At 34.2% G+C, this 14,823-nt stretch overlaps 1 long non-coding RNA gene across 3 annotated transcripts; it reads right to left on the bottom strand.

The window, feature by feature from the left end:
* Nucleotides 1–84: 84 nt before the first annotated feature.
* LOC127166062 (uncharacterized) lies at nt 85–14,652 on the bottom strand. Of its 3 annotated transcripts, none has more exons than XR_007827847.1 (5): nt 14,530–14,652; nt 11,131–11,322; nt 8,830–9,021; nt 7,563–7,729; nt 85–174 (listed from the first exon to the last, which is right to left on the bottom strand). It is a non-coding gene; the product is annotated as an uncharacterized LOC127166062 (long non-coding RNA). The 3 variants fall into 3 exon arrangements; XR_007827848.1 differs by lacking the exon at nt 85–174 and adding an exon at nt 4,388–4,466; XR_007827846.1 differs by lacking the exon at nt 85–174 and having other exon boundaries at nt 7,453–7,729; nt 11,131–11,306.
* Nucleotides 14,653–14,823: the final 171 nt, after the last annotated feature.

Below are 14,823 nucleotides of genomic sequence, written 5' to 3'. Positions count from 1 at the left end.
GGACATGGGAATCCCCTACTGACCAGGGCACATTTATTTTTACTTCTTATTTGTTTAACATCCGTCCGATCAGGTGGACTGGTTTGGTGTGCTCTTAAAGAGATAGTTCACCCAGAAATGAAAATTCTGTCAGTGTTTACTTACGTGTTGCAAACCCATCTCACTTTCTTTCATCTGTAAAACATAAAAACATGTTAGGCAGAACACACAAGCAGCTCTTTTCCATAAAATTATTGAAACAACTAAAAGGCTGAAAAAGCACCATAAAAGTTACCTGTGTTATATTTAAGTTATTTAATGCATCCTTGATGAATAAAAATATTAAAATCCTACTGACTCCAAACTTTTGAGCAGCAAGATTTAAGGTTAAAAAAAAAAAACAACATTTGCCAATCCTGCTAAGAAAATAAGAAAAATAAACAATTTAAGATGTCTAAAATCATTATATTACAAACCCATGCATATATGTATATATATATATACACTACCATTCAAAAGTTTGGGGTTAGTACATTTTTATTGTTTCTTTTTTTTTTTTTTTTTTTTAAGAAATTAATACTTTTATTCACCAAGGATGTATTAAGTTAATAATTAAAAGTTTATTAAAAGTTAATAATAAATAATTTACATTGTTATAAAATATTTATATTTTGAATAAACACTGTACTTTTTAAACTTGTTATTCATGAAAGAAAAAAAAAAAAAAAAATCACAGGTTCCAAAAAATATTTGGCAGCACAACTGTTGATATTATCCAACATTGATCATTCTAATAATAAATCCGCATATTAGAATGATTTCTGAAGGATCATGTGACACTTAAGACTGGAGTAACAGCTGATAAAAATTCAGCTTTTCATCACAGGAATAAATTCTATTTTAAAGTATGTTAAAATAAAAACATTATTTTACATTGTAAAAACATTTTGCAATATTACTGTTTTTTTTTCTATATTTTTAATCAAATAAATGCAGCCTTGATGAGCATAAGAGACTTCTTTAAAGACTATTACAAGTCTTACTGACCCCTAAAATTTACAGTAAGAATATTTAAACAACCTTTAAACATCATTTAAACATCATACTGATAAAATACTGATAGTAATGCTATTTGGCAGAGCACTAAACTTTCAAGTCTTTTTAAATCATGTGATGTTTTTGGGAGTAACAGATCAACAAACTTGAGAAATCTTGTAATATTTGTTGATATTATATTTTTGTTAATTTCAATAATACCCAAAGAATATTTTGCAGACATTTTAAGAAATAATTGAAGCAAACAGGTTTGACTAATTGTCACTCACAAAATTTCACAAATAAATACAAACATGAATGAAACAAATGAAACATGACATTTTTAAAGGGAACCCAGGATATTATGACTTGTGTGGCTTAATATAATGTAAATGATGTCTAGTACTGAAATATGTAGTTGAAATGCCATGAAAGACTTGCATTATTTAAAAAAAGCCACATCTTTTTATACATATTTTGGACTATGGGGGGCGCCATTATGACGTGAAATGGTAACACTCGGTAAGCTGCTGGTACAACCTGTTGCTATTTTTACCACAACGCAACTCAGAAAATACAATACTGATATTATGACTACAGCTGCCGAAAGAGCTTATAGGTGGCGATGGATATAAGCGTAGTCTTAAACCAAAGCATCAACTGTTTACATTCTGCCAGGATGGCATCTAGCGTTTCTTGTCTCTGCCGTTTGTAAGCTCTTTCAGTAGCTGTGGTCTACTAAAAATCTCAAAGGCATCAGGGCTAAAAATGAAGGGAACAAAGACACAGGTCCACAGGCATCCTCCTGTTCTTTTCTCTGCTTTTTATTGCTAGGAAAGCAGAGAAGACTTACATCACTTTTCTTGTTGCCCTTTGACTGATAATTACAACCAAAATGTGGCATCGTATCAGTATTTTATTTTCCGAGTTGTGTTTGGTAAAAATAGCAACAGGTAAATAATGGCACCTCCTATAGTCCAAAATATGTATAAAACAAAGTGGATTTTTTAAATAATGCAAGTCTTTTATTGGTTTTCTGCTACATACAGTCATGTGAAAAAGTTAGGACACCCTATTGAATTTCATGGTTTTCTGTATCAGGACATAAGAAAAAATTATCTGGTCGTTGGCAGGTCTTAAAATTTGGAAAATAAATCCGCAGATAAACATCATCACATGACATATCACACAGTTTCATTATTTATTGAAGAAAGATACAGCCAAGAGGGAAAGGCCATGTCTGACAAAGTTAGGACACCCTATGTGTCAACTGCCTGTAGATCCACTTTTAGCAGCAGTAACTTGAAGCATTAATTTTCTGTGTGACTTTATCAGTCTCTCACATCGTTCTAGAGGAATTTGGACCACTCTTCTTTTCAACGTTGCTCCGGTTTATTGAGGTTTGTGGACATTTGCTTATGCACAGCTCTCACCACAGCATTTGAGTCAGGATGAGCTCTGGACTTGGACTGGGCTATTGCAACACCTTGATTCTTTTCTTTTCATTCTGTTGTAGATTTGCCGGTGTGCTTGGGATAACTGTCCCGTTGTATTACCCAATTTTGGCCCAACTTTAAATGCCGAACAGATGCCCTCGCATTTGACTCTAGAATACTTTGATATACAGAGAAGTTCATGGCCAAATCAATGACTGTGAGGTGCCCAGGTCCTGTGGCTACAAAACAAGCCCAAAATTATCAGCCCTCCTCCAGCATGCTTGTCTTTTGCTATGAGGTGTTTGTGCTCATATGCTTTTTAGGTTTTCACCAAAATTGGCACTGTGCATTATGGCCAGACATCTCCACTTCTGTCTCGTCTGTTCAAAGGACATTATTCTAGAAGACTTGTGTTTTGTTCAGATGCAACTTTGCAGACCTAAACTGTGCTGCAATGTTTTTTTGGGGGTTTTTTTGGATAGAAGAGGCTTTCTTCTGCCAAGCCTTCCACACATGCCATTTCTGTCCCATATTTTTCTAATGCTATTGTCATGAACTTTATCATTTAACTGTTAAATGAGACCTGTAGAGTCTGAGGTGTAGTTCTTGGGTTGTCTACCATTTCTCTGAGCTTTACACGGTCTGATCTTGGGGTGAATTTTCTGGGACGTCCACTCCTGGAAGGAAAGGTGTCTGTTTTAAATGTCTTTCTCTTGTGAATAAACTTCAAATTGTTTGGAAATGGCCATATTACTGTTCTCAGATTGATGGCAGCAACAATTGCTTCTCTAAGATGACTGCTGATGTCTTACCTCCTTGGCATTGTGTTAACACACACCTGAAGGCTCCAGACCAGCAAACTTGCTTTTATATGAGGCGCTCAGACTTGCTGATGATCAGTTAATCAAAAGTATTTGATTAGCAGTGCTTGACTGTTATTTACCCTCTTAATTCCAATGTTAACAGTAAGGGTGTCCTAACTTTGTCACACATAGCTTTTCCATTTTGGCTTTATTTTTGTTCAGCAAATAATGACACAATTTGTCATGTGTTATTGTTCATCTGAGGTTTTTTTTTTCCTTATTTTTAAGACCAGCCAAGGACCAGTTTTTTAATGATGTCCTGATATGGAAAACCATGGAATTCAGTAGGGTGTCCTAACTTTTTCACATGACTGTATTTCAGTAAGTTAAGCCATACAAGTCTTAATACCTGGGGTTCCCTTTAAGTAGAAATAATAAAAAAGTATTTATTGTAAAACACACTCCAATAATCTTTACTCTTTTTTTACTTATACATTTTTTGTTTTTGCAATGTATAGAGGTCAAAAAGCTCTATAAACTGTAAAATATATGTAGACTTGCAGTAAAATATAATGGGTGAAAAAAATCCTACAGAACTGTGTTTAAGAAGTGACCACGGCCACATGTAGAAACCAGAATATTACAGACTTGAGGGTGAACTTTTATGACTTTTGGCCAAAAAGCAACCACCTAGCAACCACAAGTAATGTCTTGGCAACCACTCTTCCTATTGTGGAGGTGAGTTTTGCATAGGGATGCACTATTCACACTTTCTTCAGAAGATGTAAAACATTGCTGATAATTATCTTAATCTGAAAAAACATTTCTTCCCAGTTTCTTCATGCTGTTCCAAACCTACAAAAGCATTTTTGTACCCTTCATCCAGAGAGAGATTGTTTTACCAGACTTGTCTTTTCTTTTGATTTTTGCCTCTTCAGCTGCTGGAAAGGCCTGGATGTATTGAGCCAAAACTGAATTCATTACAGTTTTTCCCCTTTTTATTTTTGAAAAGCCACTACGTCAACACAGCCTCCCAATACACTTCCGCATCAACCTAATTTAAACTCTACTAAATAAACTAAGAAATAATTCACTCAGAAAATTTACTTGTCTTTTACTCACCTTCATGTTCTTCTTTTTTCCACGAAACACAAAATGACACGTGCAGAAAGTCCAAGCTGCTTTGCTTTCCAAGCAATAAAATCTTACAGGGCTGTTGAGTTGCAAAAACAACTAAGAAAAACGCTTTATAAACAACACAGAAGTAACATCAACATGAACAATCAATTGAAAAGTTTGAGTTTTTGGAAAGAAGTTTCTTATGCTTACCAAGGCTGTATTTATGTGATAAAAATACAGTAAAACAGAAATACTGTGAAATAATATTATAACTTAAAATAACAACTTTGTGTTTGAATATTTTTTAAACTGTAATTCATTTCTTAGCATCATTACTCCAGTTTTCAGTGTCACATGCTTTCACTGCACAGAAAATTGCAGTGCAAACATGCTACAAAACATCTCCTTTTGAGTTTTACAGATGCCATAAAGTCATAAGGGTGAATAAATGACCCTTGAAGTTTCATTTCTAAGTGAAGGAGTCTTTTAAAGGAGAAGTCCACTTTCAGAACAAAGATTTACAGATAATGTACTCACCCCCTTGTCATCCAAGATGTTCATGTCTTTCTTTCTTCAGTTGTACAAAAAATTATGTTTTTCAGCATTTTTCTCCATACACTGGACTTGTATGGTGCCCCGAGTTTGAACTTCCAAAATGCAGTTTAAATGCAGCTTCAAATGATCCCAAATGCGGTTGTAACGATCCCAGCCGAGGAAGAAGGGTCTTATCTAGCGTAACGATCAGTTATTTTAATAAAAATAACACAATTTATATACTTTTTAATGCCAAATGTTCGTTTTGTCTTACTCTGCCTGGACTGTTTTTGTTTCTGTTCATGACAGTTAGGGTATGTCGAAAAATATACACAGAGTTCAAGGACTGCAAGACAAGACGAGCGTTTGAGAATAAAAAGTATTTAAATTGTATTTTTTTTTAAAAATGTAAATAACCAATCGTTTCGCTAGATAAGACCCTTCTTTCTCAGCTGGGATCATTTACAACCGCGTTTGCCGCATTTAAACTGCATTTTGGAAGTTCGAAATCGGGGCACCATACCAGTCCATTATATGGGGAAAAATGCAGAAATGTTTTCCTCAAAAAACATAATTGTTTTACGACTGAAGAAAGAAAGACATGAACATTGTGAATGACAAGCGGGTGAGTACATTATCTGTAAACTGTTGTTCTGGAAGTGGACTTCTCCTTTAAGGGTATCTGATCTTCTTTGCATGTTTGCTTTGCAATCATTGGGTCGGTACTTCTGCAGCAATGTAGGATGATTTTTAAATGATTTTTGAAGTTGAGGGAGAAAATACGATTGGAGTTTTTCAACCCGAACTGTCTTGAGCCAGAATACACAGAGTTCAGGCAGAGCAAGACAAGACGAGCGTTTAAAATTAAAAAGTATTTAAATTGTATTTTTTTAATGAAAATAACCGATCGTTACGCTAGATAAGATCCTTCTTCCATGGCTGGGATCGTTTACAACCGCATTTGGGATCGTTTGAAGACTCATTTAAACTGCATTTTGGAAGTTCAAACTCTGGGCACCATATCAGTCCATTATATGGAGAAAAATGCAGAAATGTTTTCCTCAAAAAACTCAATTTCTTTACGACTGAACAAAGAAAGACATGAACATCTTGGATGACAAGGGGGTGAGTATTATCTGTAAATTGTTGTACTGGAAGTGGACTTTTCCTTTAACAGCAGCAAACAGCTATAATGATGCAGTATTTTTTCTGGGTGAGTGACAGCATGAGAGGTCACAGGGTGAATCTCGGCTCGTCTCTCACGGTGCCACTGCTGTCATCGTTGCACACTGTAAACCAACACTCATATAGATCTCTCCCCCCGCCTGTCTCATCGACTCAGTTACACTTGTTCTTTGCTGACCAGCTGCACACACACACACACACACACAGTGTTTTGTATTGAGAGTGTTTTGTATTGAGCGAAGCAACAGAGAAGATACCTATCATTGTTTATTTGATTCGATTTCTTTCCCGTCTCTTGTGAGCAACTGAGGTCTGATGTGATTTTTGCCAGCGTGTGGATGTGTTTCACAGTTTGCCCTGCAATTATTTTTGTCCGTTTATCTGATTCAAACCGAAAAAAGGGAAAGAAAGAGCGCAAAGAAATAAAACGCCAAGGGAATAGCAAGGAAGGCACAAGGACAGTGGCAAATTAGAGGGAGAAAGGGCAGTGAGCGAGAGAGGAGGGACGGTGCCGTACAGCTTTTGTGGGCTTTGTGAGGCTCAAATTGTCTCCTTCTCTGGGAAAGTGGAAACTCAACACCCCCCACAGGAGGTCTGGTTACCTGGTGAGAGTGGAAGAAAGGAAGAAAAACACAACGACGGAGCGAGGGAGGGGCGCAAAGGTGCCGAGAGAGAAACGGGAGAACAGGGAAGAGGAAGACAGGATGAATTGTTAACATAAAGACGGGATCACCGCAGCATGAATGAGTGATTTAGTAGCCTTCTGAAAAGAAGGAGGGGTTGGAGCGAAAATATGTGCTAATGAAATACATAACTTCAAACATTTGTAATCAGCATGATCTAGCGTAATAAAATGTATAATGTATTTAAAGTCCCTGTGACTTAAAAAGTGCAGTTTCTTTTCTGTATTCAAGTGTTCCCTGAAAAAGTTAGTTTCGCCGCAGGTGTTGTCTGTCATTTGATTGATAGTTTATAAGTTTCAGCAAGTAAAAACCTTTTTAGTATAATTATAAACTTAATGGTTCATGTGTCTTTTTGCTGTAAAAAAAAAAAACTTGGACTGGAGCAACTTCGTCATCATTATATTGCATTGCATTATATGTTTTGAAACTACAGAGCTTTGCTTGTAAAACTAAGCATTTAGATATCATCTTACCAAGAAATATTTTTGGAAGATATAGAGTGACAACTGATATTTATATGCATTTAATAAGTAGTCCGTTATACTGCTATAAAGATTTCATTGATTTACATGATTTATAACGCTTTCCACCTGGAGCATGAGCACCATATTCTCCTATATCGTACTATATGGTGCTAATGTATCAGAGATGATACTTAATAACAATATGTTGCATCGTTGTATGTTTTATTGTATAAGCATTTAATAAACTGTTCAATTTTGGACTGCTATGTCAGGCTTTACATGGTCAACATGTATTTAAAAGACATATATCTTAAAGTTACTTACATAATTTGGATAAATTCACAGAGGAACATTGAGAAAGTTGTGAATCAATGGATGCACAGAGTTGAATGGAGTCTCCTCTCCTCTTGCGCCCTCTTTTGATCAAAGGAAGGAGTGCACTATTTACATATATTCATTTAGCAGACGCTTTTATCCAAAGCCACAGGGTTCTGCCAGAAAAAAAATTATACAAATTATACAATTATAAAATTATACATGGCTAAGAGACAAAAATAAACTTGGTCAAAAAAGGCCAATTATGTTATTAGTGGTGTTTGCAAAGACACGCAATCTATTGCTCATAACATATTAAATCTAAGTATTTAGTATTGAACTTTGGTAAGTGTTGTGGGCTCTTCTGACTCGGGTCAGTAAACAATCACCTAGTAACCATCCAGAACACCCTAGCAACTATGTAGAACAGCTTTTTGACCATTCAGGAATATGCTGGTTTGTAAGCAACATTCATATTATCATCAAAAATGTTTTTTTTTTTTTATAAGTTTTTTTTTTATATAAGTTTTATATATATATATATATATATATATAGATTACGCACAGAAGCTACAACGATCTATCACTCCACATTAAAGAGCGCCAAAATGGTATTTATTGCTTGAATTTCCTAATGAAGTGGACAGAATTTGAAATCTGAGACTTTGTTTTATATCAAAAGTAACACAAAGCCTAGCCTATTGCTATTTTTTGGAAGGAAGACGCACTATGTTCATTCATCAACTGAAAACAGCATAGAACAAAAGATCGATTGTGATTTAAGAATCGATTTTAGTTAATTAAAATGAGAATCTATTAATATAGAAAACTCTTTTTTTTTTTTTTTTTTTTTTTTTTTACCCAGCCCTAGTGTATTTTGTTGTTTTTAAACACTGCGCTCTTGTCTTGTGGGTTCATGATTAAAAATGAAAACGTGAACAAAAAATAAAAGCAATTAAATGTTTTATTCTAATTGAAATATGAAAATTATAATGACGGACAATGTTAAAGTCTACCGCAACCTCTGATATAAATATATAATAAAAAAATCTTTAAATGTTGTCTAACTTCATGCCCTATTCTCTTCTATAAATAATGTCTTATTTTTTTTTATTACATCCACATAGAAAACACCTGCCCCGTCATGGATTGAAAGACTCCACCCATTTGACTTTAACCAGTTAAGCCTGTGAAATGTGGATGCAATGTGGATACCTATGTTTAGGCTGCATTAATGGAATGCAGACAATTATTAAAATTTGCTGAAAATACTCACCCTCGTGTCATCCAAGATCTAGATGAACAGATTTGGAGAAGTTTGGCATTACATCACTTTGTCATCACTTGCTCACCACTGGATCCTCTGCAGTGAATGGGTGCCGTCAGAATGAGAGTCCAAACATCACAATAATCCACAAGTAATCCACACCACTCCTATCCATCAATTAACGTCTTGTGAAGTGAAAAGCTGCATGTTAGTAAGAAAAAAAAATCATCATTCAAAACTTTCTCCCTGTAAATCTTATTCACATTAAATTCAAATATGGCACATAAAGATTGCATTGCACCAGCTTTGTAGCCAATGAAGTGATGTCAATCGAGTGGACAATGCATTTTGATTGAACCCCCTAAACTTAAAGGCTGCAGATGCATTTAAGTAAAAAAAAATATATATATATATATATATATACATATACATATATATATATATATATATATATATATATATATATCATTAATTCATTAACTATTATTAATTAATTACATTAACAAACTGAATTGAGCACTGAGATTCATGAACTGTGAGTGACGAGAAGATCTTTAGGAGAATATCTTAAATTATGTTCTGTTCCTCACACAAAACTGTCATGTGACTTCAGACAACTTATGATGTAGCAAAAAAGTCATAAGAAATGATTAGGAAATATTTCTATTTTGTTTTCCACAGAAAAACAGGAAGTTAAACAGGTTTGGACCAACATGAGGGTGAGTAAATGATTTTTTTTTTTTTTTTACCCAGCCCTAGTGTATTTTGTTGTTTTTAAACACTGCGCTCTTGTCTTGTAGGTTCATGATTAAAAATGAAAACGTGAACAAAAATAAAAGCAATTAAATGTTTTATTCTAATTGAAATATGAAAATTATAATGACGGACAATGTTAAAGTCTAGCGCAACCTCTGATATATATATATATAATAAAAAAATCTTTAAATGTTGTCTAACTTCATGCCCTATTCTCTTCTATAAATAATGTCTTATTTTTTTATTACATCCACATAGAAAACACCTGCCCCGTCATGGATTGAAAGACTCCACCCATTTGACTTTTGTCAGGATGTCATGAATAAATAGATCAAACAATAATGGAGGCCATCAGTTGTGATTATTGGGTGTGGCGTGCAGGTAACACGAGCATGGGGAGGAGACCGCACCTATTGCAATTTCTAAATTATTGTATGCTGCCATTCAATAAACAAAAAATGCTGCATTTAACATGGAATGAAATAATAAACCATACAAAGGTGAAAGGCATAACTCAAAGAAAATAAACTAGAGATCTGATAATAATTGTTTGAGCTCACATGTTTTTTTTTTCTTTTGGAGTTATATACACATAAAACATCACATAATATATTTCAGTTTTGGAACGTCACCTTATCTCCTTATATATGTAAATACAAGACTATGGTAACACACTAGCCCTTGGTTTCACAGTCAAGGCTCATATCTAGTCCCAGACTAAAATGCATGTCTGGGGTGTTTTAACTGAAAGAAACTTACACTGTCTGATCTTAAAATATGCCAGTGCCATTGTTTTGTCTCATTATGCACACCAGTAGTGTTTTTATCTACAGCACGTTTATAAAAACTACTTAAATATTCTAATTGAACTATGGCCTAATCCTGGCTTAACCTAAGCCCTGTCTGTGAAACTGGGTCATGATATTATAGACGAGGCTTAAAATGCAACACCAAACAAGAATTTGTAACAAGTGTCCATGCTCTGTATATTTTCACCAATGGGCCCCTGCCTGAAGAGGAAAACTCAACCGCAGCAGCAAAGATCTTCCACCAGATGTCAGCAAACATGCAAAAGAAATTTGCAGAAAAAGCCAATAACCTTATTTAACCCCGAACATACTGCTCCAGTCCTGAAATGGCTCTTTCACAGGCCGAGTCACGTTCACTTTCTTTGTTGATGTGTATGCGATAGCACTAAATGTGTGATTATGATAATAACCATTTTGACAGGAAGTGGGATCATTTTAATGAGTCACATCACTCGGTGTCTCCAGCACTGTTGTCTGAAACTTTATCTGGGAGGTGTAGAAAGAGGAAGTCTGTACAGTAGTTATCACTTTCATCCTGTCGTTGTGAAAACAAGTGATTTAACAGAATTTAAGACTATAATCTTTCACTTTAAACAAAGCAAAGTCAGTTCCTCTCCTGTATTTGGATCAGTGAGTGTGATTTTAACCAGTTAAGCCTGTGAAATGTGGATGTAATGTGGATACCTATGTTTAGGCTGCATTAATGGAATGCAGACAATTATTAAAATTTGCTGAAAATACTCACCCTCATGTCATCCAAGATCTAGATGAACAGATTTGGAGAAGTTTGGCATTACATCACTTTGTCATCACTTGCTCACCACTGGATCCTCTGCAGTGAATGGGTGCCGTCGGAATGAGAGTCCAAACATCACAATAATCCACAAGTAATCCACACCACTCCTATCCATCAATTAACATCTTGTGAAGTGAAAAGCTGCATGTTAGTAAGAAACAAATCCATCATTCAAAACTTTCTCTCTGTAAATCTTATTCACATTAAATTCAAATATGGCACATAAAGATTACATTGCACCAGCTTTGTAGCCAATGAAGTGATGTCAATCGAGTGGACAATGCATTTTGATTGAACCCCCTAAACTTAAAGGCTGCAGATGCATTTAAGTAAAAATATATATATATATATCATTAATTCATTAACTATTATTAATTAATTACATTAACAAACTGAATTGAGCACTGAGATTCATGAACTGTGAGTGACGGGAAGATCTTTAGGAGAATAATATCTTAAATTATGTTCTGTTCCTCACACAAAACTGTCATGTGACTTCAGACAACTTATGATGTAGCAAAAAAGTCATAAGAAATGATTAGGAAATATTTCTATTTTGTTTTCCACAGAAAAAAAGGAAGTTAAACAGGTTTGGACCAACATGAGGGTGAGTAAATGATTTTATTTTTCAGTAAATTAGTCCTATAAATGACTGGTTATATATATATATATATCTTAAAGACACTTATCTCAAAGACATTGCCCCAAGGACACTAACAGCAATATTTAACTCACATGCATGGCTATATTGATCTTTAATCTACAGGTCGATATGCCAGCACTATATTTATTTGACCCATCTACTCCATGGATTTTCTGAAATCTATCTTTGTTTTTCTGCACTAGTCCTTTTGTGTTTCCTGTTTACATTCCTGACTTGTAATTTGTTCCATTTCCTAAACTTTGTCAAGGGTGAAAAAATCATCTGTCAATCTATACACAGCTACAGAGGAGGCATACATATATCGAAAATGCACTTAAACTTGATTTAATTTTAGATTTCATATAGTATTAAATCAGAATGGATTACATATTATTCATATAAATCCCGTTGTCGCTGTTACAGATTTTGTTACTTAAATGATCAAAGTAAGCGTGCTAACACTACAATATCTATATCTCATTGTACTCTAGTAAGATATTACCATAACCTATAAAACATTGACAACTGACCAAAGTCTAACTGTATGTTATGTCACAGTCACACCAAATGTACATAAAGACAACCCTAAATGCATAGTTAAATTAGCAAGGATAAATTAATACTACTTCTAATGTCTTTTGCTTATGATTCACCAGCTATAATGACAGATATAAAGATAATAGTCATATTATTCTCTACTGGACAAATCACATACTATATTTCATTCTAAATCAGCAAAACAATATTAAAAAAGATGAAAACAAATCTAGAAAAAGCAAATTAAGACCAGTAATGATGTTGGCTGACAAAGCACTGTCTTGCTATTTAAAACAGCTTTAATGTCTTACTGTCAATCCTGCGTATTTCAGGCAAAAAGAAATAAATAAATAAACAAACATTAAACAGAAATCTATGGGATTTTGGGAATAATATTTTCCTTTGTGGGAAAAATGTTTGCCCGATCAGGTAGAAAAGATTTACTGGTGTTGGATGAAACGCATTACAACACAAATTACGTAATCAGATTACTTTTTTCAAGTAACTAGTAATGCATTACTTTTTAATTTGAAAGTAAATATCCAAGTTACTCTTTCAGATAAGTAACACCAGTTCTTTTTTCCCTATTTATTGATTAAAAACTCTCCTGTCCCCAATTGAGAGAAATTAGGAGTAAGATGTTACTTCCGTTCTTGAATAAATGTGAACATGCGTTAATTCATCTTACTCACAAAAAACAGATTCAGTATTCCTCAAACTGTGTTGGGGAAAGTTACTTTTAAAAGTAATACATTACAGTATGCGTTACTCCCTAAAAAAAGTAACTAATCAGATTATTTAGTTACTTTTTATGGAAAGTAATTCCGTTACGTTACTTTTCGTTACTTTTTATATCTGGGCTGGGCTTGCTTATTTCTTTTTAATATAAAAAGTTTTATTTGGCAAACGTAAAAGCCCTTTCACACCAAAAGTGAAATGAATAAGCCTCAGGCTGAAGGAAAAGTAAATTCACGTCTGTACAGTAGAACGCAGAAGAAAGTTCAACGCATTTCAGCAAAAAAAAAGAAGCAAATTTTTATCTAGAGTAATTATTGCTTATTAGTATGATTGAATTGGATCATTGAAGGTCAGCAGCAAATACATTGGTTAACAAAATGGGATTAAATACATAAAGGATATTTGTGTTATTTAACATTTAATTATTGCAGGTTTGCGTCACATTCTGAGTTGCATTTCACTGATTTTATTCATTTTGAGGAATACTGAATCTGTTTTTTTTTTGTTTGTTTGTTTGTTTGCATGAGTGAGATGAATTAATGCATGTTCACGTTTATTTTGAAACTTCAGTAACATCTTACTCCTGATTTCTCTCAACATAGGGACAGGAGACCGGTCAAACAATAAATGGGGAAAAAAGTAACTGCCGTTACTTTTTTGAAAAAAGTAACTCAGATATTTTACTGTAAATTAAAAAGTAATGCGTTACTTTACTAGTTACTTGAAAAAAGTAATCTGATTACGTATCTCAAGTTACTTACAATGCGTTATCCCAACACTGTCCTCAAATGAATAAAAACAGTGAAATGCAAAATATGACACAAACCTTCAATAATTAAATAAGTTATATAATACAAATATCCTTTCCCCTGGCTTCTCAGACAAGGCTTAAGCCTAGTTCTAGACTAAAATGTAATTCTGAGCTGTTTCAACTAAAAGAAACTTGCACAGACTGATCTAACATGTCCAATCCTTCATTTATTTAATCCCATTTTATTAACCAGTGTCTTTGCTGCTGACCTTTGATGATCAAATTCAACCATAATAATAAACAAAAATTACTCAAGAGAAATTTAAATTTGTACTTTTTTTCTTTTTTGACATTTGCCAAAAACATAACTTTTTATATTAAAAACAAACAAGCAAGCCCTGCCAGATTTTAAAAGTAACGCAAAAGTAACGTAAGGCATTACTTTGAATAAAAAGTAACTTTAGTTCATTTTTTAGGGAGTAATGTAATATTGTAATGCATTACTTTTAAAATAAACTCTTCCCAACACTTAAACAAACTACAGGTCTGTGCAAAGTTTGATGGAAACTCTACAGTCTAAAAGATATTGAATGAACCCTAGCAAACAATTCGCTGCCGTCACGCCAACTTAATGAGATCCCACGCTTTGTCACTGAATGGTTTATCATGGAGCATGTACCTATATCTGTGTGTTTCCCATCTCATACAGTGTTTTCTACACACCCCTCGTCTTTCTTCTTCCATTCGTTTAACTGGTTTTTCCGGTTGAAGGCTGAGCACGTTCATGAGAGGAGTGGCCGCGCATAACACCTCGAGACCGCAGCTGCGCGTGCTGATGACAGAAATCGCCTTTCCAGGCCTGGACCATGAATATTGATTACGTAACTTGACGTTCGTCAAGCAGTCTTAGGTGATTGGCTGAAAGGCAAGGACGTTATCGAATATACAAATCAGACTGTGCCGAAGTCTTATA

Source organism: Labeo rohita, chromosome 5, assembly GCF_022985175.1.
Source record: "Labeo rohita strain BAU-BD-2019 chromosome 5, IGBB_LRoh.1.0, whole genome shotgun sequence".
NCBI lineage: Eukaryota > Metazoa > Chordata > Actinopteri > Cypriniformes > Cyprinidae > Labeo > Labeo rohita.
The sequence above is the reverse complement of the archived record's forward strand: the minus strand, read 5'-3'. Positions and strand labels throughout refer to the sequence as shown.